At 43.0% G+C, this 26,057-nt stretch overlaps 1 protein-coding gene and 1 long non-coding RNA gene across 5 annotated transcripts in view; one reads left to right on the plus strand and one right to left on the minus strand.

Moving 5' to 3' along the window:
- The window catches only part of BASP1 (brain abundant membrane attached signal protein 1), a 55,996-nt gene extending 33,850 nt beyond the window's left edge, over positions 1 to 22,146 (minus strand). The window contains exon 1 of one of the 4 annotated variants that reach the window (XM_027520020.1): positions 22,064 to 22,146. The gene's annotated coding sequence lies outside the window, so the exon portion shown is untranslated. Of the gene's footprint in view, positions 1 to 14,941; positions 15,016 to 20,856; positions 20,912 to 21,334; positions 21,588 to 22,063 lie in introns of those variants that run through there. The other 3 variants (XM_027520017.1, XM_027520019.1, XM_027520018.1) reach the window with 3 other exon arrangements.
- A 117-nt stretch (positions 22,147 to 22,263) lies between these two features.
- LOC113878880 overlaps positions 22,264 to 26,057 on the plus strand; it is a 104,564-nt gene continuing 100,770 nt past the window's right edge. Inside the window, exon 1 of the long non-coding RNA XR_003507154.1 lies at positions 22,264 to 22,976. This is a non-coding gene — a long non-coding RNA (uncharacterized LOC113878880). The remainder of the gene's footprint in view (positions 22,977 to 26,057) is intronic.

Here is a 26,057-nt window from a genome sequence, read left to right on the forward strand (position 1 = left end):
CTACCTGCTTGGTCCCTGCTAAGCTTGTGTTCAGCACACTAAAAGGCTTTATTTTATAATAACATAATTTTAAAAGATTATAAAATGCTGTGAAATGCCGTTTGAAAACCACATCTTTGTGTGGTTTTACCTTCCCTGTAATGATGGTTTCATGTTATCAACTTTGAGTCAAAACCATAACATCTTAGGCCTTTTTAGAAGCACTTTTGAAACTCCATCAACTATTAACAGTGTCAAATACAGGCCTACAGGTTGGAAGACTGAAAGAAAACGCAAACACCACCACACTCCTGGGTGGCTTTCCCGAAGACTCCACTCTGCAGTGGTTACCAGTCAAGAGGATTTCACACACAGGGGTGCAAGGGGAGGGGAAATCCAAACTGGAGCAGTTTTGCTTCCTTAAGGGAAGCTTCTGTTTTCAAACCATTAAAGGGCATTAGCAGACACGTATATGCCAGACATATCTCAATTCCTAACTGGGTCCAAACTGGAACAGCCTTACATTGCAAAGATCCTGGAAGGAAGGTAACCAAAGCTGTAATTAAGATGATGGCCCTAGCTATCTCAACACATCCTTTAGGACTCTGAGACCTAGGTTCCAGCTGTGTGTGAGGCCAATGGTTATCACCAAATACACAGCCCTCTGTGCATGGACTAACATCGACCTTCTTATCTGGACCTGGGGCCTGGTAACTTAAGGAAAGAAAAAAAAGGGAGTGGGGGAAATGAAGTGAGAAGACTTTTCACCTATGCTACACTTTCTTTCAGAAGGAGCTAGAATACTGTATAATATTCGGTTAAAGTGAAAGGGAAAGTCACTCAGTTGTGTCCAGCTCTTTGCAAACCCATGGATTGTAGCCCACCAGGGTCTCTGCCCATGAAAGTCACTCAGTTGTGTCCAGCTCTTTGCGACCCCATGGATTGGAGCCCACCAGGGTCTCTGCCCATGGACTTCTCCAGGGAAGAATACGGGAGTGGGTTGCCATTCCCTTCTCCAGGAGATCTTCCTGACCCAGGGATTGAACTCAGGTCTTCTACATCGCAGGCAGATTCTTTACCATCTGAGCCATCAGGGAAGCCCAGTATCAAGTCAAGTGCTGACTGATGAGTTAGGTGAGAGTAAAGAACTCGTGTGGCTTTACTGTTACTGTACACACTCCTTTGGCTCAAAGCAGCTACACTGGCTTCTTACAGCCTGAACTGAGCAAGCACTAGACCCGTCATCCTTTTCTAGCCATTCACTAGAGAGCTGTGTAGTCTTCACCTGAGAAGTTGGGTCCTTAAAACATACTGAAGATAACCAACGTTGGATTGAAAGTAGATGATTCACAGTTTACACTGAGAAAGAAGCTTCCACATATTCTTTGGGAAATCACTGTGATATCAGTATTGAAATATGATTCACAATGAATCACGTTTAAAGAGTCATATCCTTTACACCACACTTCAGGTATTTATGAGAAATTAGGAGCCAACATGGCGCTGGAAAATGGGATGGCAAACTGGAGATGGCATGAGGCACAAGAAGAAAAGGAGACAAAAGGTGGTACAAGCTCCGATGGGAAATGGCTGGGGCTGAACATCAGTACATTTGGTTGAGGTTATCAGGGAGCCAGGCAAGCATTTTTCCTCCAAGCTTTCATGGATTCCACAGAAACCCATGATCAGAGAGTATCAAATGCTCAACAAAAAATATTAAAGCTTTCTGCACACTGTTCTGAAGCTTGATATTAGTCTCTATTAACACTTGACTACATGTTTCATCATATAAACCTCAAATTACTCCCAAGATAAACACTGGTAGGTTTTAGTTGAAAGGGAGAGAAGGGATGCTCAAGCTTCTTCAGCATCTTTGAAGTTTTATTTTGCCTTCAATAAAAACTCAGATAGGCAGCTATGTCAGGTGAGTTGGCTGAAAATGGTGACCACTTTTTCTGGATGAAACTAAGATGCTGAGGAGAACCAAAGAAATCTGGAATGAGTTTAAGAAGAAGAAAGTGCAGTGCTATTCTGAAAAGAGAAAGCAATGGAAACAGAGGGGGGAAAAACAAACGAAAGGCACCTGGACAATAGAATAAGTACAATTCACAAACATATTCCAGGTCACACACCAAGTAGTGTTAGGCAAAGTGTCTCAAAGTGCTCAGACCCATCCAAGAGAATGTGACTGAGAAACTCAGAGAAGACAAGACTCCAAATAAGCATTTATCACATGAACAAGCCTCTCCACACACGTTTGTACTGTTCGGTGACACACGTTACTGTCACTGTTCAGTCGTTCAGTTGTGTCCGACTCTGTGCAACCGCGTGGACTGCAGCATGCCAGGCTTCCCTGTCCTTCACCATCTCCCGGAGTTTGCTCAGATTCATATCCGTTGAGCTGGTGAGGCTATTCAACCATCTCATCCTCTACCACCCTCTTCTCCTTCTGCCCTGGCCAGGTTACAGAAGTCTCATTTAAACATCTGTCTCTAAAGGTCTACACGGTAATGCCTTCAACCCAACCCCAGATTTAGGCAGTTTTCCCTCTTCAAAATGAAAATCGTCAAAGTCAGTAACATTAAAAACAGATCTTTAATCTGTGCTTTAATTTAGAAATGCATTCCTGAGGCGCTCAAGGAAGGTTCTTTGCTTCCCTCTCAGAAAACCTTATCAGTCTTGCTTACAACACCTCGAGAAAGAATTTGCGGTTGTTTACTGCAAGGTGAGCTGGAAAATTCCATTAACAAACTTTAAAAGGTATACAGAAAAATTCCAGCTCTTGAAAATATCAGGATTTACACAGTGGCTTGTTTGATATGAAGACCTGATATATTTACATCAAGACTTTCTGTTAAGAATTTTTTCTTAAGATGGATCTAATTAGAAGTGTGCTTTACCCAGTACATTTGACTTACTCAACGTCTAGATATTAGGGTCTACAAAGATGATATAAATAACAATGACATGAAAACTAAACTCTTAGGACATGGTCTCAGGATATACTCAGTAGCCATTTAACTACTTAAGAGAATATCAACAGAGCATGAATACTATAATTCCCATCTATCAGCCAGAAAATTAGTTCTCCGAATGACCTGCCAAGGGACTCACAAATGTGTCACTGGCTTAAATTCATGTAATAACAAATTTTTTAAATGTACAAAATAATCATTCTTGCCTTTCTCCCTCAAGGTAGATAGTCTCTAAGACTAATACATTGATTTACATTGAACAATATTTCTGAGACAACTATTGCCTAAGTTGTAGAAGAACAGCAGTCAAGTGGACAGGGTTTCTATGTCCAACGAGTTTCCCCGTGGGGTTGAAAAATAATCATTTGTCAGTCAGCGGGTACAGACAACAGGTAGTACAAATCAAACTAGAAGGTAAAGGTTAGAGGAACAATATGAGATTGGTTACCAAACTTGCCATGAAGTCATTGAGATTTCTTTTTAAAGTCATGTTCACGTATCTCTGTAAGCTATTTGCAATACAGGAATCAAGAGAAACCAGCACTTTAGAGCAAAAAGGATTAGACACATAAGTAAATATAACTCCTATGACAAAACATGGAATACTAATAGAAAAATGATCTGTTATTAATTTTAGCACTGCAAACTTACCCAATCCAAGAAACTTTAGAATTAAGATTTTCCAAAGCACCTTTTATCAAAATGAACTTTGTACAGAGATACTCCTTAGTCCCAGGTCAGATTCATTTCCACACTCCTCCCATTGTGTTCCTAGAGATTCCAACTCTCTCTAGAACAAAGGACAAGCATCATTCATTCCTGAATTCAGGAAGCAACTTCCCAAGAATAAAGATTTGAAGGATCCTACAAACCATTCAGTGCTTTTCTGAGACTTTCAAAGAAAGAACAAGAGAAATTCTTCCCTTTTATTTCTCAGGCTGAGCAGCCTGTCTTACAGTGGTCAGGGGGCACCAGTTGGGAACCCTTCCCTGATAGGTCCCTCAGATACTGAAGAGGCCGCTCTGCTTGAGATCTAAAGCATATTCATATGTGTTCTGAGGACTAACTAGGCTTGAAGGTTTTCCCTTCAGTTTATAATCCCAAAGTACTATGTTCTTAATGAAAATGTAAGATATGTAAATGACTTCTCTACCAAGTGATTAAGACCTTTGAATTAAATGAAACCAATGCTGGATTCTATATTCTCAAAAGTGATCAGTTCAGTTCAGTTGCTCAGTCATGTCCAACTCTTTGAGACCCCATGGACTGTAGCCTACTACGCTCCTCTGTCCATGGGATTTTCCAGGCAATAGTACTGGAGTGGATTGCCATTTCCTTCTCCAGGGGATCTTCCCAATCCAGGGATTGAACCCAGGTCTCCCACATTGTAGACAGACGCTTTACCATCTGAGCCACCAGGGAAGTCCCTCTCAAAAGTGATAGTTATATAAAACTCTTTAAATAATAGCCTACCAAACTCAGAATATCCCACATGGATGGCTTAGTTAAGTAGAAAAGATGGATCTACCAACAGCAGAACAGAGAGAAGACAGAGATAATGATTGATCCAGGCTGCTAATTCAATAGTCATCTAATATCTCTATGTGGATACAGACCAACGCTTTTGTCTCACTGTAATTACTGGTGAACCTTTTTGCCTTCACCAACTGTAAACTCCTTAAAAACAAGGTTAACAGGTCTTTGCGTCTCTCAGCTCACTCAGTAAACAAACATTAACTCTACAAGATTTTAATGTGGTTTGTATTTTCCTACACTGCATTTAACAGAGTAGCAAACTCCCACGTCGGCTGCTCATTTGAACTCCTTTTAAAAAAGCTTAGTCTTAAAAATATGCTTACCAAAACCACTGCCTGTTTTGTTTTTTAGAAAACCATTGACATTAAAATAAAGACTGCATTCATTAGCAAGTAATACCTGTACCTTTTAACTATATAAAATAAATTTTTAGGCTTAGGTCTTCAAATGTGTGCGTGTACGTCATGTGCACCCAACCTGATAATGCATTTATAGAACAGAAATAGAACTGTCTTCACAAAAAATTGAAGGGGAGTAACACAGGTATCCACAACAGCAGGAGGCCCACACAGAAGGCTTCCTGGAGCTGGGGGATGAGGGACCTGAATGTCTAAGCCAACCATGCCTTGGGCTTCCTTACTGCAGCCACAGCAACTTTTCTGTTTATATTCCTCAACTTTAAAACCAAAATGACATCTTTATCCTAGCAAGCCACATTAAGACGACTTTTTAAAAAAATAAATCAAGGAAAGTATTGCTTAGTAAATTCTTCTTGGAAATACACATCCAAAGGTCTATCAGTCATCCAGTTACTCATTTGTGTCATAAACCGCTGCTCAACCATCAATACCATGTCATTCCAGCTAATTACATATTCCAAGTACATAATCTACAACCTCAAGGCTTCAAAACAAGAAGTCTGGTATGTGAGAAGCCAGCTGTCAGTATGGTGAGTTAGGGATACTCAACAGCACATAAGATCAAAAACTAACTGCAAAGAGTGTCACTGCCCTTTTCATTCTACTACTCAATTTAAATCCAGCTCACATGACCCTACAGCGTTGATGATCCCAGGCTGAGCTCTCCCTTCGGATGGCCAGTTCCCTTCAATCCATACGGATGTGCCATCCTATGTGTTAGTAGGGAGGGACATCAGAAAGGAAGGGGGAGATGAAGGAGCCACAGCTGCAGAGAATGCCACTGGCTAATTCACAAACTGAACTCACTGAAAATGAGACCGTACAAGTCTACAGCCATCTTGTATAACACGCCCCATTTCATCTAAAATGAGACCATTTTAAGACAACGTATTGATTTACTAGTAAAAGTAGCATGTGTTTATGGTATTAATCATGTAGATGGTATGAGATGTCCAATAGCCAGCCCAACACAGCTCAAAGATAAAGACAATCAAGACCCAGATATCACTTCACCTTTAACCGCACATTGAATGTTTTTAAAAAGTAGACAATTAAAATAAAAATGTTGCAAATAAAATATCAATATCTAGAAATGTTTTAGAATAAGTTGTATTGCCAGATTAGACTTGCTTTTAACTAGAACCTTACATTATTATTTCTTAACTACAGGTTATTTTAGAAATCAATTTCCTATAATTGTCAAAAACTACAAACTTTTTTTATTTAATAAGAATTCTATCATTAAGAATGAGGTTTAGACCACCAGACAATGTCCTGTGAGAGATCTCAGGGCTGAGAAGAAAATACTTATCTCTAAGAATTTTAGTTCACACTGAAGCTAAAGACACTCAGGGATAAGACAATGAAAGTTGAATACTGACCATCAAAGAGTACGTGTAAGTGGCAGGGGTAAGGGGTGGGTGAGGAGTAAATCACCACCCTCTAAATTGTGTTCACCCCACCAACCCAAAGGAAACACTGTGATATCTGCTAAAAGTTTGTTACAAGCTGGTTCCTGGATATGAAAGTACAGCAAAGGTCAATGCTCTGAAATATGCCTTTATCTGCATAGCAAGATGTCACATGGCCATAAAACATGACCTCTTATGCATTCAGTTCTTACTGGACCATAGGTTTTGTGCTAGAAACTGATAGCCAAAGATGAACGAAACAAAGCCTTGTGCTGAAACTCACCATTTAGAGTAAGTGGTCACAGCATAAAATCAGGGCTGTGTGCTCAGTCATATCTGATTCTTTGCTACCCCATGGACTGTAGCCTGCCAGGCTCCTCTGCCCATTAAATTCACATTTACTTCATTAGGTTTATAATCTATTGGTGTTAAAATCATTATGCTCATCTGGAGGCCTAATACTCCTGACCTCACAAAGACTGGTATAAAAATTCAATGGTTAAGATGCTCAATATGACCGATTCATGGCAGACCCGTGACATTCAAGCACTTGAAAGAATGCATGAGAAGTCCAGCTACAATCTGCCCCAATGTTCACCGGCTGTGGATTCTGTCTGAAAAGACCTCACAGGGTGATACTGCTTGTTTCCCAAATAACACAATTTCATTATTTGACACCCTACCTTAGGAGGAAGCCTGGATGCCTGAGCCATTAGTACTAATTACTCCATAATGTCATAGACCTGCAGAACAATTACCACTAAGGTTAGTGCTTGGAAACAGAATAATTACACTAATTGGAGTTCATCAGGTATTCATCTTCATAGTAAGCACAACTGATGAGGTGAAATTGCATGTCAATACATGGAAGTTATCTCAGCCACCAAAGGTGACTTTCAGAGGATGTGTGCCCTCCATGAAATATATGGTCCTGTGGGCAACCTTGACACTGAGCAAATATGAAGCGCCACGTAAGCCCCAGAACTGCTGGACAGCTCTGTCACGGATCAACAAAACTGACGCATCCCTGCCTCCTGGGTCTTTCCATCCAGAGGAATGGAGACATTAAATAATCACATCGTGTTTTGATCAATTAAGAGCCAAAAATGCCAAGCGCTCTGAGAGGGATGGGGACAGTCAGGAAAGGAACGTCTGAGAAAGTGGCATTTTTAGGTTGAGGAGTACTTGGACAATGGAGAAAAGAATATTCCAGGCAGAAGAACAATGGGAAAGAGGTTGGAGCATTTGGAAGCACTGAAAGGCAGGCCACGTGGGTGAGAATGGGGATCAGAGGAGACTCAAGAGGAAAACAGAAGGTGAACACGAGGGAACTTACAAATCGGCAAAGGATTTTGATAATTTTATTCTACGTGTAAGAGAAAGTCATGATAAAAAAGTGTCAGCACAGGGATGCCACGTTTGCATTTAGCAGAGTATGATCACAGTAATCGAGGAGAGGGGTAAAAACTTCAACAAGGTTCACAACTTAGTGTAGAGAGGAATGGACGGATATGAGGGGCAATGACCAGGGAGATGCCAGACTTTTGTTTGCAGGATGATCCCCGTTTTCTGGAATGAATGGAAGAAGGTGCTATTGACCAGAAACTGAACACTGAAAGACTACAGACATCGGCTCAAAAACAGATATTGCATAAATTAAAGAATTAAAAAAATTCTACAGTAACATTGCAGGTTTTATGAAGACAATTATTTCTATAAAAGATATTAAACAGTACCAACTTTCAATTAGTTTAGGGCCAGTAGTTCATCTAGTTTCATCAAATTGAATTACTATATTCAATTAGACTGTGGCTTAGTGAGGTAATATTTTTATTGCTATAGTTAACACAACATGACGTGACCTGCAGCTCGAAACAGAAAGGCAATGATTGAATCACTTGAAAGGGCACTTTCAAAAGTCGTAAAGTGCTTTTTGCAAAAGAGCCGCCAAAGTGTTACGTGAAGACACAGTCACACCCACGCTTGTTGAGAATGCCCCTCAAGAGTCCCTTCAGTATCACTACTTGTTTTACTTCTTGGAAAGGCCCCAGAATTCATAAGCCCTGATTTTTTCGTTATCAAAAATTTCATATGACTCCTGTCACTAACTTCCCTACCCTTACTGTCCCACTGTAGAGAAACCTGTCAAAATTCCAACCATTCTTTCCACATTTGCTTTCTGTTAAAACCTGTATCTTCTAATGTCTTCAACCATCCATCCAATAAAACTTGCCCACAGTAAGATTCTTCTGGAGTTTGAATCCCTACCAACAAGCATGGATGCTGGTACAGGATTTTAAACTGGCTTACACATCTGGTCAACCCTTCCGTCCACATTAAGAAGGGCTCTTGACCAAGGCCACTGCTGGTAGGAGTTGCCTTTTTTCTTTTTCTCCCCCAGAACACCTGTTTTAATTTATTCAAGAATAGGTGTCCTTTACATGACCTGGACTATGTAAATCCTCTTCTCTTCCTTTATTCCCTTGCTGTATTTAGAAATATGGATAACCAATGGAAAAGCCTTCATGCAGAGGAAAAGCATGATCATATAGTGCTGGAATGAAAACAGGCTTCACCACAAATTAATGCCTATTGATTGGTGGCAACTGCCTAGAGCACTGTGTTGAGAAGGATTCTGAGGCCTCATCCCACGTCTATCCTGAGTCCAACAGAGAGAATAGTACCTGCACACACCCTTTGCCATCCCCAGCCCGAGGGAGCCATAGAAACAGGCTTTGAAGTCCACATAGGTTCTACCTTTCCTAGTGATGTGAATCTCAGGGAAATTAACTTCTCTTCATCTCATGTCGTCAAAAGAGAACACTGCTCAGGCTTGCCTCACATGGATTTGCAAGGAGTAAACCACAGGCACTGGAAGGACTGATGCTGAAGCTCCAATACTTTGGCCACCTAATGTGAAGAGCTGACTCTCTGGAAAAGACCCTGAGCTGGGAAAGATTGAAGGCAGGAGGAGAAGGGGATGACAGAGAATGAGATGGTTGGATGGCATCACCGACTCAGTGGACGTGAGTTTGAGCAAACTCCGGGAGATGGTGAAGCACAGGGAAGCCTGGCGTGCTGCAGTCCATGAGGTCACAAAGAGTTGGACTTAGTGACTGAACAACAACAAAACCAGAGGCTCCAGGGCAGCTGATTCTCCCCACCTCCTTTGTCTTAAGGGCAGGGAATGGGGCACTTTGCATAGGGGCTTTGAATATTCCTCTAAACCACCTTTCCTAATATGAAATGAGCTGTGCCCTGCTTTCATTCATATGCTGAAGTTCCAACTTCCTGCAGCTCAAAACTTAAGAGGTAAATTAGGTGAAAATGAGGCCACAGAGGTAGGCCTAAATCCAATAGAACTGGTGTGTCCTTATACAAAGAGATTGGGACAGAGAGAGAGAGAGAGACCAGCAGTGCACGCACAGATAGAAGACCCAATGAGGACACAGCTAGAAGGCAGCCATCTGCAAGACACGGCGAGACGTCACAAGAGGAAGCTGAACTGGGCAACACCTTGACTTTGGCACTGTAGCCTCCAGGCCGGGGAGTCTGTCATGGCAGCCCTAGCTGAGGAACCCAGGAACGAAGTGTCCTGCCTCTGCAATTCCTGTTACACGCGAGTATCTCCAGCTCTCCTCTCCTGCCCCTCCCCTGCCTCCTCTCACTCTCCAGGCTCCTTTTTCTCCCCTGAAAACACTAGAAAGAGGGGGTTGGGGCTTAGAAACGAGGTCACCGACTGCTGATCTAGAACAATGCAGTTTTGCTTCCTGTATTGTACTTACCAGAAACCCTGCCCACACAAGGGGAATCCAGACACTCTCAGGAACAGAAAGGAATGGTGTTCCCCTCTCTCCATCCAGAAACACAGCTGCAAAAATACCCCGTGGAAACTTCCCTCAAGCATAGCCATTTCCTCCTTTTCAGAAGGATTTTCACAAATCTCAGTATTTAGTAAGAAATGCTATTACTCCCAAAGGCCTCGCCCTCTCTCAAGATGGGACGGTGTAGTTAGGGTGGTAGTTAAATGTGTTATCAGAATCAGAATTCAATGGAAATTCTTCCGCAGCCAACTTGCACTTCACACTAACCACGGTGCATGTTAGCGATCTAAAACATTTGTTCTAGCAGTTAGATATTTTCTCTGCCGGGTAAACTATGCAAACAACTACTAACATGTCAGGGCTTGCTGCTTGGCCGTGCTGTGTGCTGCTAACAGTAATTTTATTATATGATGCTATCTAAATACCCTAAGGGTTTAGGAAATTGAGGGGGCTGGTTTTTAGATATTATCTGTCCCAGATGACACCCTCTTCCAACAGAAATCATGCTCAACTCTATTGGGTTGAGCTTTTCTTCATTCCACTTATAACAGCAGTAACATTTTTTGCAGTATTACATCATTCTGGACTTCTTTACCCTTTATTTGGGACCCTTGGCTATCTCACTACAGATATGACAAAGAATACTCCTTAAGTAGTATGCCTAGCAACGGGGATCACTAACAGGAAAGACACGTGCAAGCGGTCACTCTTGGTCATAAAGAAGGCAAGTTAAAGGTGGCAGTGTGGGGACAAATCCTAATGTAACTGGGGACAAACCCTAATTTGCCAACTGATCCCTCGAACCACCACGTCTCCCCTTAATATGGTAATATTTGTTGCTGGAAATAAGGATACAGCCATAGAATGTATTACTACTGACAACATTAAAGTTTAAAGTACAACCATGTGATATTTTTCAGGCAGGAAAGGACCAATTAACATGGTTGGGTGAGGCAGAGCCATGAGAAGCTTGGTGACCTTCAGACTCAGTTTTTAAAAATTCTTCTCTTGCCTTAGTGAAAGTATATGTCATAATCCCATCGTGTAGTTGTTTTTCTCTGCATTGTAGCCAGTTGACTTCTCCTAGGAGGACCTCGGACCCACCCACCCAGGTGACTTTAGTATAAATGAAATGAAAGCTAAGCTCTCTGGAAGGCAGAAGCGAAGCCAGTTAGAACAGAAAGGGTGGAGGTTAAGTGGAGTGAGCTACTGGTTCTGTCTCTTATACCAATGAAACTTTCAATGAGACTTTTCCTTAGTCAACCACTGGATTAGGTAGTGGACAAGAGTGATACTTAGATGTGAGTCACATGTAGAAACACATACCTGGGAAACCATCAACCATGTGTTAACAACCTGTGGGAGACCATTGCTACAAATGCTCTCTGTGGGAGACCATTGCTATAAACACTTGTTACTATTTGTCTGAAAACCACATAGTAGAAGTTCTGGAACCAGGTTTCTGAAGTCCAGCTGGGTGAGCCCTGGGAATTCAAAGCTTGAAGTCTCAACAAAAGATGACCAGGGCTACTGAGACACTCTAGTGCCTAATAACCTCTGGTCAATTGTATTCACTGAGGCTGGGCGATCACAAGACTCTGTAAGAGCTACTGTAACCATTTAATTGTTGATTGAAACTCTTTTTTTCCTACCTTAGGAAAATGAGTCATGCAAATTAGATTCCTGAACACTTCATTTAATCAATCAAGTCTTTAGTGAATACCCAAGTGGTCATATAATCTACCTCCTGGATGGAATACAGGATAAAGGAGGAAAGCCGTCTCAAATCTCTCCATCTGTAAGTCACTGATTTCTCTAGATTTTCCTTTTTCCCAAGTCTTAAACATGCCTAAAGCAAACTCAGATGCTCTTATTCCATGTTGAAACAGCTGAGAATATTCATAAAGGTCAGAGTCAGCAAACATTCTACAGCCCCTATAGTTTCCAAGACAAGCTCAGAGAGGCTTAAAACAGGACTGTGGGAAGATCCAGTGATTCCAAGGAAATCTGGATGTCCTCACAGGCACTAGATGGCTGTTATTGCTTTCTCTTTTGATATACTATTTCCCCAAGTAGATCCTGTTACTGTTTAACTTGGCTATTGTATTAATCTATTGGCAATGGTGTTTTGAATGGCCACCATCAGGTAAATGATGTGGGTCTTTTCAAAATTAGTTGGCCATGCAATCTAGGACACTCGTAATTTAGAAAGCTTAAGCAGGAGAAGCTGTTCTCTGATATCCTTTGCCTCATAAACTTAAAAAAAAGGGGGGGGGGGTTTAATTTGGCTTTATTTAAGAAATATGTCCATTTCTGAACCTGTAAAACTATGATAATTTAAAAGCATTAACAAAATTGAAAAGTCATTTGTTTATTGCAGGGTTCCCTGGGAAAAAAATATAAATTTATCTAAGACTCATTCTCTACTTACTGAAATGTCTAAATAGATTGTTTTAAATATGAATTAGAACTCTCTTATCTAAAAATAAACTTATCATAGTTTCTCCAAATACAAATGCACACAGTTTACATTGCTAAAATTCATTTCAAACATCTGAATATTAAGCTTTATCAAGTGTTTTAACAACTTAAGTACTTCAGTTTCATATTTTAATGACTACTTCAGAAACTTACTGCCCTTTTAAATCCTCTAAATCATCCCAAATACCACAAACGATCATTCTGATCATTCTAAAGAAAAAAGATCAAACCTCATGTTTCATGCAGCTCTCAAGCCAGTAAACCGGACTGTCTGTGTGTGCTAACTCGCTTCGTCTGACTCTTTGCAACCCCATGGACTGTAGCCTACCAGGCTCCTCTGTCCATGGGATTCTCCAAGTAAGAATACTGGGCTGGGTTGTCATGCCTCCTCCGGGGGATCTTCCTGACCCAGGGATCAAACCCACTGTCTTCTATGTACTTTGCATTGGCAGGTGAGTTCTTTATCATTAGTGCCACTGGGAAGTCCAGATAACCCTAGGAACGGACAGAAAAACTCATGTCCATCTCTACAGCACTGTGCACACTGGATCTTCCAAGAGATTCTGGAGCATTTCTAGGGCACAATGCTTCACTGCTCTGCTCACTCCACAGCCCCCAAAGTAGTCTAAAACCAACTGGCTTTCTTTTCAAACTCCTACCCTCCATCTGCAGGCTCCAAACCCTGCAACATTTGTTTATTTTAGGAGAGAAACAAAGATACGACACAAAATTTAGTCTTCTGGGCGAAATTATTTTAACACATGCCATAAATTCTTTAGCATCTGAAGGAAACCACACGCCTATAATAAGAAGAAAGCAGAGAAGATGGCATGTAGCAAAAGCAGCAGCAGGCAGGAAGCACAAGTGGTGCTATCGAGAAGGCGGAACTGGTTCTCTGCTGGAGAGAACACAGGATCAGGCTGGACTGTCAAAACCTGGTATCAGGGACTTCCCTGGTGGTCCAGTGGTTAAGGCTCCCCCTTCCAAGGCTCAGGGTGTGGGTTCCATCCCTGGTTGGGGAACTAAGATCCCACATGCCTCAAGGGTCAAAAACCCAAAACATAAAAAAACAGAAGTAATATTGTTAACAAATTCAATAAAGACTTTAAAAAAAACCCCAAAACTGGTATCAGAGTCAAAGAAAGCAAGGAATTTTTTTTAAGCTGAAGATAGTAAGAGTTTGACTCAATTAGACCAAAAGGAGGGTTGATAGGAATGGAGCTTTAGCGGGAAATAACCTGGGTTTCCACTTGGCCACTGACCAGCTCATGGGACCTCGACTAAGCTACTGACATTTCTAAGGTCCTCTGAGTTCCAAAAGAAGTGTTTTAGTGATGAGCTTACAATCTTTCTGTTAGGATGATGCAAGAATTTACAAAAGACTGAGGTTGCATTGATAATTAGGAGAGTATTTAAACGCAGCCACCAACTTTGCGTAAATGAACCCGTAAATGAACCCTCCGTGGAGGTAGAGTGAAAATGGGGTCACGAGTTTAGGACTTGGTTTATTTCTAATTAGGCAACTACAGAGCTGGAAGAGGGCTGACTAGTGTCTCTGAATAGTATATCAAAAGTAGAATTACAGGTAAGGCATTTGAGTGATTATTTCCACCTGTGAAGTGCAACGAGGCCATTTTTCTATGGTCCTTCAAAAGCAGCCTTTATCATCATCGTCATCCCAGAAAGAGAGATGACTTATAGACATCAGCCTATATTCACACAACAGGAAGCATTTCTAATCTAGAGGCCACTAAATGCATTTATGGATTAAATATTTATTAGACAGTGTATCTCTTCTAAGATAATTTTTCAGAGAAGAACCTAGCACAACTCTCTCTAAATGAATATTGAAGAGGTTAATGTGTTACAATATATTACCCATTTTATCCCAAGTGTCCATATTACATGAGATAAAATAGCCAAGGCTTACGGGAAAAAGTAGCATTGGCCAGCAGAATAGGACTATTAGACATGGATCCAAATTCTATTAATTTCTGTTAGCCCTAGGATCTTATGTACATTATTTAATCCTCTTTTTTTTTTTTTTTTTTGGTTATTTATTCACAGGCAAAATGCCTCTTACAATTTGTTTGAGGGGATAAATTTCAATTACAGCATAAGACACATAATAGTCAATAGATGTCCAATTTCATCCCTTAACTTCATCTATGATACACTTACCATACCCAAAACCGCTTTCCCACAGTGGATACCTGACAGATAAATTAATTTCCCTCCTGATTCCATAAGATTCAAAATCTTGTTTAAAGAAACTATTAGAAAAATAATTTAACCAAAATGAAAAATGACTTTACCTTCACTCAACAGCAAAGCCCAGTATCCAGAAGGCCAAAGATGAATCACTTAGGCAGATCCCTGAATTAAATGCCTGAAAAGTCAAAGTGATTCCAGGATGAACCATCTCAAATATCTGGAAGGCCAAAGAACTTCCTTTTTTTTTGTCACAGTGACTAAGGTTGCCAGGGGGGATAATTATTTCCAGAGATTTTGTCAACAGGTAACAATACCTTCACATCTCTGAGTAAGACAAGCTTTGGTTTTACTTCTGGTGTGGGTGGTGGGGATGTGGAACAGTGTCCTCAGTATTTTAAATATCTAAATTGGTTTTTACCAATCTTTGCACTAATGACTAAGACACTTCTTTCAGATGCTAATGAATACATCTTGATTCAGGACACCACAAAGCCAAGTCTTTTCAGGTTATGAATGAATTGTGTCTACACCTAAGGTCATCCAGTGGAGTCCAGATCAAAACAGAGAGCCTTTCTCTGAAAATCTCCACTGGAGTGGGTTGCCATTTCCTTCTCCAGGGGATGTTCCTGACCCAGGGTCAAACCTGGGTCTTCTGCAGTACAGGCGTCTGTAAGTATGGTAAAGTACTTAAGTCACCAGGGGCTTTAAGTTTCAAAGACTTTCACAGTATTGTTTTTCATTGTAATACTAATCAATATGGGGGCTGGGGACCCACTCTGGACTTTTAAAACTAGCACAGTGTCTTGGCAACAAGTTCAAGGTATCAGAGCTATATCTGGAGGCTTTTCTAAACCAGCTTTCTATGTTCTACCAACTCCTGTCCAAGGTACCCCCACCAGACTTTCTTGCAATAATAACCTTCGAAATAAGAATATAAACAGCTATAGATACAGAGGATGAAGTAAAGAAAGCTGGTCTGCTCACCTCTCTACAGTGAGTGTGTATTATAAAGGTACACAGAATGTGGGAGGCATTCCCCTGATTACTTAATCTTTACAGAAACTCTATATTGTAATCTTCATTTTACAGATGAGAATTGAAGCACAGAGAAGTTAAACAATTCGACAAAGGTCACACAGCTAGTAAATGGCTGAAACGAAATTCTTAAGTCATTCAAAATGATTAAGAAAATAAATCAATCCAAAAACAAGTTTAGAAAGCCTCTTAAGTGATAAGAAGGAAATGTGGAAATACTTGGCCTTCCCAACTGAACACCATTTTCTTATAATCTTGAAATGTGTCCTTATGACCTGGGTCCCTGTGGTGCTTGCAGATGGCTTCCATTTCAAAGACTCTAAAGCTTTCAGGAATTTACTCCTAGACTTCGAGGCATGCTCAATTACCACCTCCCCTCTCTGACTTCCTTGGCTAGTCAAAAAAGACTCTGGCTTTCCCTGTTTTTGTTCAAAAACATCTACTGCTTTTGGAAAGCCTGATTTTTAATGTTCCTTAAACCCTTAGGGTGCAGAAGAAGAAAAATATACTATGAGACTCGGCTTCCACGTCATCCCATTTCTGAGTTCCAGAACAAAGAAGAGAATGTCGTTTAATCACTTTGCTTCCTAGGCTTGTGTGTTTTCAAAATTACAATTTAACTATCCACTGGTAAGATCTAGATGATTATCATTTACTTCTGATAAGATTTACTGGACATTTTTTTCTTACGTGACACTTACCTAGATGTCTGTCTTGATAGCAGGGGAGGGGATGGATTTAACAAAAATCTTTGGGCAGGTTGGGAACTTCTGTGGTTTTAAGACCACCCCTGTATTTTCTCAAAAGAACTGAAATGCCATCTCTTGAGTTATGTAGGCAGCTGTGGGAAATTCAGTGAGGGTGGCCATTCTGGCATCATTCAGTCTACTTGGGATCAAACTCTCATACGGTGTTTCATAGAATTTCAAATATGTATCTCCATGAGGTTTGAAATATCCTATTTCTGACTGAATATACTGAAACCCTCAAGTCTTAATCAGCATGGAACAAAAACACAGCTCAGTATACAGAAATTAGTTACTGATGTCATTCGCACTGATGGCTACGTTGAAAATGCAGACTGAGAGGGCGAGGGGCCCGAGGAGCCGGCCACTGTACTTACGCCCTTTTCAGACATGTGCGATCCTTTTTATAGCCTAAAATTAGGAATTATTACTCCAGTTTTACAATTGGATAAAATGAAATTCAGAGCGGTTTGAAGCAATTTGGTCAAAGTGGCCCAGCCAGTGCCTAGAGATTTTTCAAACTGACTCTCCTTTCGACTACACCCTAGGAAACCCCCCTATCAAGAATATTTTCTCTCTAAAAAACATTCTGGCTATTCACAGCCTGGGTTATTTCCTGATACTAGTCCACCAGACTTAAGCTGCAAAGTAAAGTTCCCAATGCATTGTATTACCCAAAGTCTTAAGAGTCAGAATAAATGGAAAGGATTCAATGCGTTAAGAAAACTTGATAAAACAACAGATTCTGCTCCCATCCCCCCACCAACCTCCAGAACTTCAACTCATATACAAGCTCAGTTTTACCTCCACAGTACCTGGCTTCCAGTTTACCAACTAAAATAATCTTCAAGATGTTAATCTTTTGATAGAGGATATAAATAAAGTAGTAGGTTAAAACTACATATTAGAAAGATAAAGACCTAAGCAATTCAGAACATCTCTTTCAACAGAATCAGACACCAAAGGAAATAAATTGCTTTTGATGAACAATAGTGAGCAGGCCTCTTTTTAAATATTTTCAAAACAAAATTTTACAAACAATAACAAAAATAAGGCAGAGCAACTTTATAAATCTTCTGTTTACTATAAGCATTTGTTTATTACAGCTTTTAAAATGCTTTCATGTGAATGTTTAAGAACCTAAATGAACATGCTAAGATGCTCAATGCAACCCATTTATTTCAGGGGTACACTGGTAAAAATTGGAAACGAGCATCTTAGTAGACTAGCTAGGCTCTCCTTTCTATATACATACTGAGAAAAACAGAAAACTGATTATTTTCCAAAGACCAACATGAAGCACTATAAAATGATATTCTGTACCAACTATTTTGTTTCATATCAGTAATAAAATTTATTTTGTAACATGAGTATATATATATATATATATATATATACACAAATTGTGTGTGTGTGTGTATACATATGTATACACCTTACTTTCCTTAAAAATGGTTTTGGATTTTGGTAATTTTTTACAAAATTACAGTGGATATTACAGACATCCATTTAACAGTGACCAAATCTCCTAAGTTTTTCATATTCCCCTTATCTTGACTGCGGAATGAAAATGGTTTGAAATTGTCCTTAATATGAAAAAAATTTTAAAGACAAAAATTAATGAGACAGAATACGTCACACCTTAGATTATAATATGGTTTGTTCTAGTAAATCCAGGAAGATTGCAACGGATGCCTCCAAAGATAAGGAGCCAGAGCCCTGTAGGACTCTTCCATTCAAATCAGATGTTCAAATTAGGGTGGTCTGTGGGGAGAAAAGGTTCTCTTCCGCCTGCATAATGAGCAAGTGCATCAGTTAAGGAGAGATACGCCAGTGGCGCCACTGATAATATGGTCATTGTTGGCGCATTTTGTCAAAAGGCTCAGCTCCCTTTCTCCACCTGCTAAAGCTTGCCAAAAAGCTAGCCGAGTAAAAGAATAAGGTAACCCATCATTTATAATTCAATTTAAAAATGGTCTTGCTCAAAAACCTGAGACTCATCGAATTAGGGGCATATTGGTATATACTCGTTACTGCATGTGATCTATACTCCGACTCATCTGTTCCTCAAAAACATAACCTAAAGAAAAAAAACCTACCCCTAGCCCTCTAAACCCTAAAAAATCCACCCAATACTATGGAGGACAGTGGGTAGCAGGCGGCTACCCTCCATATTAAATAAAGGTGCTGATACATTCAACTTGATCAATATCAAGTTTTATTAACAGGAACAAAAGAGATAATTTCCATTTTCCTGCCACGTGTTGTCTTACCGGGGTGTACTGAGAATACTGAAACATAAAATTCTTTCAAGTGTAATGTACCATGGCAAAAATATAATTATTTAGCTCCTTTTTATACACAACAGTTAAGTCTCTTTTTAGTTGGTAGAACAAACTGGCCCAAAAAGAGGCCATAGTCTGCATCACTGGAAAGAAAAATCAGTCATCAACCATCAAATGTGTGTGTGTATGTCCATATATATATGGACACATATATCGATATATATGGAAAAGAAAAATTAAGAACTTAATAGACCATCTTCACCCTAGCAGCCCCATCTGCCTTCTTCCTCCCCTACCAGTGGTCTCCATCTCCATGGGGTTCTTCTTGGATTTTCCTAATGAAACAATGAGGTAGGAATCAAAAGAAAACAGCGTTAGGATCCTGACAAAGTAACCATTTTCTCATCTCTGGGTTTTGTAGGCCCTCTTGTTTGAAGAAATGCCAAATGTCTTAATTTTTCCCATAGTGACACCAGGGGCAAGAACCACTGTCATTTTTGAGACCAATGTCCCTTCATCAAACGGCCAGCAGCAAAAACCTTTCAGACAAACGGTTAACTGATGCAAATTAATAGGGCCACCATCACTGCAGTGCGATATGTTACAGGAAAAAGAACAATGAACAGCACGAAAAAGGAAAAGAGCAGTGTTCGGTTACAAAAACATTAAACCCCACAGTTTGCCCTCAGCATCAAGGCTAATCTTATTTTTCATCAACTGAAATGGCTAAGAAGGCAAAAGATGAGATAGCCTAGGAGAAGAAATACACGCACGGGGTGGGGGGAAACTGTCATCTGTATCCAAGGGTTTCACGCAACATTTAGGGCAAACGCCTTTGTTCCTGGGCTTGGGAAGGGAGTGGGTGGGTGGGTGATGGAGGGATCAGATGGGTCGGCCCGGGCCCTCCACACCCTGCTCTCCGGCGCATGCGCGAGGCCAAGACAAAGGAATAGGTAATTACAGTCCGGATTCATTCATTTTGCCCGCAGTACTGAGGTCTGTGAGCCCCGGTTGTAATCCCTGCGAGGCTGATCCACACCCCTAATGCAGGAAGACCACCTCTATGACAGTGTTTGATTTTAACCTGCCGCAGATATGCTAGTGGCCTCGCGGCAGACCGAGGTGTGGTTGTCAATCCTGTTCCAGGTACTAAAAAATGCACCCATGTGCGCTGCGTTATTTTAAGCAGGGTGAAAATTACACAGGCAAAGACTGTTCACGGAGTTCGTTTCAAGGCGGAAATGTCTCTTGAGGAAGCAGATAAGGAGCCCAGCCAAGCGTTCGATGAATATTCATGAAAAGAATGCGGTTTGTAGCCACGCATTGTGTGTGCGCTCGGATCCAAGGATTCTGCAATTTTTATTCTTTGGGGAAGGAGGGAGGAGGCGATTGGGCGAGGAAGGGGGAACAGGGGCTAGGCGTCGGGTTTCAGTGTTAGCGCTTTAGGCAAAACCTACTAAACCCCAAACCTTCGCTCCTGGCCGGGCTGGGCGGCGAAGGGCCGCGCGCTGTCAGGTTCAAGCTCACACCCTCCGGGCCAGGGCCGCCAGAGGAGGCGCCCAGCGCATTCTCCGAACTGAGTACTGGAGACAAGGAAACGCTCAGATGGAGCCCACAGGTTAATGGCAAGGCAGCTCGGCCCCGTCCGGGGCTGGGGCTCTGATGGGCTCAGTGGTGCTTCGGAAGGCACGTTGTCGTGTGAACCTCGCATTCCTCGCCCACCCCAAGCCAAGATTCAGGAGTCCCAGCGGCCAAGGAAACCCATTTGCTGAACCAAAAAGCCACCTCCTTCCTTCTGATCACACCACGTCCCCCCGTATCCCTTCTCCCCCTTACACTCCCGCCCCGCCCCACCCCCACCCTTCGTCTTCTGCCGCTGCGACCCCCGCACCCAGCGCCTTCTTCCCGGCGATGAGCCGCGCGGGTGACAGCCTCTCCCACCAGACTCACAAAACCGTCTCTTCGGGACTCAGTGCACCGCAAAGGCTTCACGTTCGGCAATCTCCTGCTGCACTAGCTGCTTTCCTCCCGCTACCCACCACCGACTCTGCTTAGCAGGCTCACCAGCCCCCCCATGCCCCCAGCCTCCCCACCCTCCCCACCCTGCGAGTAGCTGCAGCCACCCACCTCGGGGGGCCGCCCCCATCTCCCCAGTTCCCCGCGGCGCGACGGAGCCCTCCCCAAGGGATCCCCACCCCCCACGACCAGCGCCGTCTAATCGGGGGCCCCGCACCACTCCCCCTCCCCACACCCCCCATCCCGGGCCGCGGCGCCGAGAGAGAACAAAGGGCCTCGGGGGGGGTGGGGCGGGTACAGAGGAGGAAAGAGAGGGGGTGGCGGTGGGGGGAGAAGGAAACGGAGGCCCCCGGGGTGACCGGCACCCCGGGTTCGCGGCGGCTGCGGGGGCCACCGGGGCGCGCCTCCTTACCGGGTCTGGGTGCCTGTGGCCGCCCCTAGGTGAACGCGGTGCCGCGGTAGGGGCCCGGGTCGCTGGGCGTCGTCCGGCCGGGTGCCTGGCCGCTGGGCGGGAGGCTCTCTCCCCGGCTCGACGGCGGGGAGCCCGGAGCGAGGAGCGAGCTGTCGCGCTGCTGCCGCCGCCGCCCTCGCCGCTGCCGCTACTGCCCTCGCCGCCGCCGCCGCAGCCTCTGCATTTCTCGCGCGCGCGCTCCCCCTCCCCTTCCTGCCCTGCGCCCTCCCCCCGCGCGCCCGCCCGCCCCCCGCTCGCCCCGCCCCCGCACGCCCCTCCCTTCCCGTCCCTCTCAGGGCCCCGCCCGCCTCCCGTCTGCTCCCCGCGGTCCCCCAGCCCCGCCCGCCCGGGTACCCCCACCTCCCTTCTCCAAAGGGCTGGTTCCCCTCCTCGCCCCCTCCCCTTCCCTCCATCCCCGGACCCCTCCTTCCTTCCTAGCCCACTCCCAATCCACCTCCCCTCCACTCCTCTCCAGTCCCTGGCCCCCCATCTCCGTCGCCTCCCCTCCCCCCGCAGCGCCGGCGATGTTTGGGGCACACACACACACACACACACTCTCTCGCTCTCCATTGCGCCCCCCTCTCTGTGTCTATTCTGTTTGGAACGGTTGGGTAAGAAGGTCTCGGGCTCTCGCTCAGACCTTGAGGGGCCGCCTCGAGGTGGTGCCTGACGCCCCCTGCCCCTTCCTACCCTTTCTCAGCATCCCATCCGAACGCTCGCGATGTCTGGCTGAAATTCTGATACCCGGGCAGGCAGTGAGGTTCGGGGGAGGGGTTGACCTGGTGGCTCCCTTCGGGCCGTGAGGACCGACGCCCGAGGGTGGACAGTGGTCTCCCAGGGCAGGCACGCCTGGGCGGCGCCCGGGTGCACCGAGTGTGCTGCGCCCCGGCAGGGTTCGGCTTTGGACCAGCGCGGCGCGGAGGTCCAGCCTGCTGGGCGCGCGGCGTCGCCCCTGCGAGGATGCTCTCAGAACTTGGGAGAAGAAGGAGGAAAGACCAGAGCCCTAGGCACGGAGCCGTCGGGTTTTTGTTTTTGTTTTTTTGATGTCTGTGCTTAACGGAGGCACCAGTTCTCAGGAAGAGCGAGTTAGCCGAGACAAGCCGCACAGTGCAAGCTCAGAAACGCACAGGTTGAAACCGTGGCCAACTGCGGAGTGTGGGGTGTCCCGGGGGGGCCTGCCACTTTATCACAGGAATACAAAATAACCACCAGGGTGGGGATATATGCTCACCTTGCTTATCTGTTGGCAAGAAGCAAATGCGAAAAATAACGTAACACGACATCGCTTAGAACGGTATAGCTCTTTTCATTAGACAAAAGCCAATTTTACCCTCCCTGCAAAACCCTTCTGAGGCTTTGGAACTTTCATTTGCGGCATTTGGGCGCCCTCTGGCGGTATCTGGATTGCTTTCCGGCTCGCCCACATCGCAGTAAAGAAAACCAAAGTATGCTGCTCCTGCTTCTCCAGGATGGTTCTGCCCTCTTGACCTGGGCGAGGATTCGAGGATAGGAATGTATCCAAAGCCGGAATGACACAGTGTAACCATATGTTACAAGGAGGCAGACGCCAAAGGCAAGTGCATCTGCATTCAAGTGGGAAAAGGTAAGTCCATTTCCGATTAACAAGGAAAAAACTTACCAGAATTTAATTGCTGTATTTAAATTAAGCTGGGTGACAGTGTCAGCCCCATACAAGCCTCCAAGTTTTGCAGTGGAACAAGGCTCCCCAACTGTACTGATATTTACAGTTTATGCGGGTCACGCCAAATTAGACGAAGGCGTGAAAGCTGGAAATATTCACCTATGAAAGCCAAAGGGGCAAGGGAATTTTGCTCTTTTTCATTTTTTTCTTTTGTCTGTTTGCCATTTAAATGAAATAGCAATGTGTGTGTGTGCGCTCAGTCGCTGAGTCCTGTCCAGCTCTTTTTGACCCTTGGACTGTAGCCTACCAGGCTCCTCTGCCCACGGAATATTCCAGGCTAGAATACTGGGTTGTCATTTCCTCCTCCTAGGGGATCTTCCTGACCCAGGGATCGAACCCACATCTCCTGCAGCTTCCGTATTCGTAGGAGAATTCTTTATCACTGAGCCAAAGAAGTAAATATGGTACAAAAACAGGGAAGAAAATTACAAATGAAAGCATTTTACTTGATTGAACATAAATGTTCCATAATTTTCTATGATCACTATATGTCCCTCATTCCAGCACATTATTTATGAAGTTAGATGTAGGGTTTCTCAGTCTCCTGTTTTGGACAGATAATTTTCTGATGGGGGTGGGGATTGGGTGGATGTGTCCAGTGTAACGTAGGTTGTTCATCATCATTATTGACCTCTATCCATCTACTAGTTACCAGTAACACACACAGAAACACACACATGTATCACCCCCACCACCACCACTTGTGACAACCAAAATGTCTCCAGACATTGTTAAATGTCCCCTGGGAGGCAAAAATCCCTCCAGGTTGAAAATTACTGGCCTATCATTTTTTTTGAACTGTTATGAGCAAGTCTTTAAGTTTTAACCCTGTTCAATTAAATGAGCATTTACAATTTTATGCTCGTAACATGTACTGAATATATTTGTTAGGGTATCTGCATAGTTATTTCATTTAGCATTCAGTTTTTATCCCTGTGATCTTCCAGTCATGTAAACTCATCCCCAGTAAGTAAATATATGTTCCTATTGTGTTTGCGTGGTAAGTCTTTGGACATTATCTTATATCTTTTCCTTTTTTCAATTAAAAAAAAAAAAAACCCTAACAATTAATGTTTGGTACTTGCAGTGCTCCTAGCTAAATTTTCATGATGGAGAAAACAAGCCTTTCAAAGGTGTGGTTAGAATATAGATCACAGGTTACCATAGAAACAGGAGGCAAAAGCTTACATCAATGAGACTTCAGGTCTCCTCAGTTTGGTCTTCCATCAGATTTGTTTATTTAGAAGATTTTTAAAGGAATTCTTCTTTAATGAAATAATGCTGTAACTGGCTGATAGTGCTATTAATCTTAAGAATGGAAGCTTTTCCAGAATTTGTAGATATGCACCATGTGGTACCCAACACGTTATATCTGTTATATCCCAATACATTATAAAATCCAATTTGCTGATGTTTTTAGTCTCATTTTTAGTTGTTCATCTAACATCTTACATTTTTAAGATGCATGCTCTTGAAAGGTTGTTTGTTTTTTTTAACCCACACTTAGGGAATTAATGACTAAGCAATTTAAAGCTCTGGAGTTCAGAAAATTGTTAACATAAACTATTATGGATGCCACTAGCTGTTTAGATTATAGACGAATTAACTTGGAAGTAGATGTTAAAGGTGCAGTTTGTGACAAATGTAATTAATTTTCAACATTATATTCATGAAAATAAAAATTGCTTTACTCTCTAAAAGGAGTGAATAATTTTTAATAAAGCTAGACTTCCTGGGATGTAAAATGAATTTCACTGTCATTTTCAATTGCCTACATATTTTGCTTCAGTGAGGCATAACCTGCATTATGGAAATATTCATCAAAAAGATAAATGATTCAGCAACTACTGATTTTTACTAAAGGATTTGCTGTAGAATTGCTTGCAATGAAATGGACTCATGTCATCTGAATGGGTAGGCTTACAAAAACCTCAATATGTGTTCAGCTTTTCATATCTATTGTTATTGAGACATATAGGGTAGATTATTACGTAGACCTCATCTCACCACCAAAGCTCACCCACAGCGCCCCTCTCAGTACCTCTCATATCACCCACCGAGGCCAAGCACCTTCCCAGTCCCCCAGCCTTTCCTCCTAAACAGTGAAAAGAGAATTACAACCCCAAATAATACCTGTGGACCAACATGAATGAAGCAGAAGCATGGTCACAGTCATGTCACCGCAGTGTTCCCCTAGCCACCTTTGCCTGACATCTTTTTGACTAGATCTTGTTCAGGGCCACTGAATTAATGCAAACCCACAGAGACTTCTATAGAGAATTTGATCAATTCAGCAGGACAGCTAAGTATTGGGCAAAGACTGAATTGCTGCAATTTGTTCACAAGATCTCTTCTATGAATTGCAAGCTAAAGGTTAGACAGGCAATATTACATATGGAAGCAGATAGCTTTTCTTTCTTAAATACATTAATAATTTTTAATCGAAGGAAAATGTTGACATGTGCATATTTACTTCCTCTTTCTCCCTTTCTACCTCCCCCGCTGCAGCTTCCACTGCCGTTATTACAATCACAGCCTTCACATAGCCCAGAAAGGACTTTGTTTCAGTCAGTGGTTCTCAAGCAAGGGTTCTTCTGAGTCAAGAAGACATGTGGCAATATCTCCAGGCTTTGGGGGAAACCCATAAGGGGGGAAGTGCTACTAATAGATTAAGATCAGGCATCTTTAGATTTAACTAATGTAACTAATAGATAAAGATTAGGGTTACTGCTAAACCTCCTACAGTGCACACAGAACGGCCCCATAACAGGCAGTTGCTCATCCTTAGTAACAGTGAGTGGAGAAACTTTGGTTTAACACCTGATTTTTCTGAAGAGCACGTGCTGCCTGAGGACCTGTCTCTTGCTGTGGTTCAAGGTGTCAGTAGAGGCAGCAGGTCTGGAGGTGCAAAGACTTAACAGATTTTCCTTTGAGCAGGGGCTGCATTGCGCCCTGAGCGCCTTCATCACCACCTTTCTTGGA

The sequence above is a fragment of the Bos indicus x Bos taurus genome, chromosome 20 (genome assembly GCF_003369695.1).
Source record: "Bos indicus x Bos taurus breed Angus x Brahman F1 hybrid chromosome 20, Bos_hybrid_MaternalHap_v2.0, whole genome shotgun sequence".
Classification (NCBI taxonomy): domain Eukaryota; kingdom Metazoa; phylum Chordata; class Mammalia; order Artiodactyla; family Bovidae; genus Bos; species Bos indicus x Bos taurus.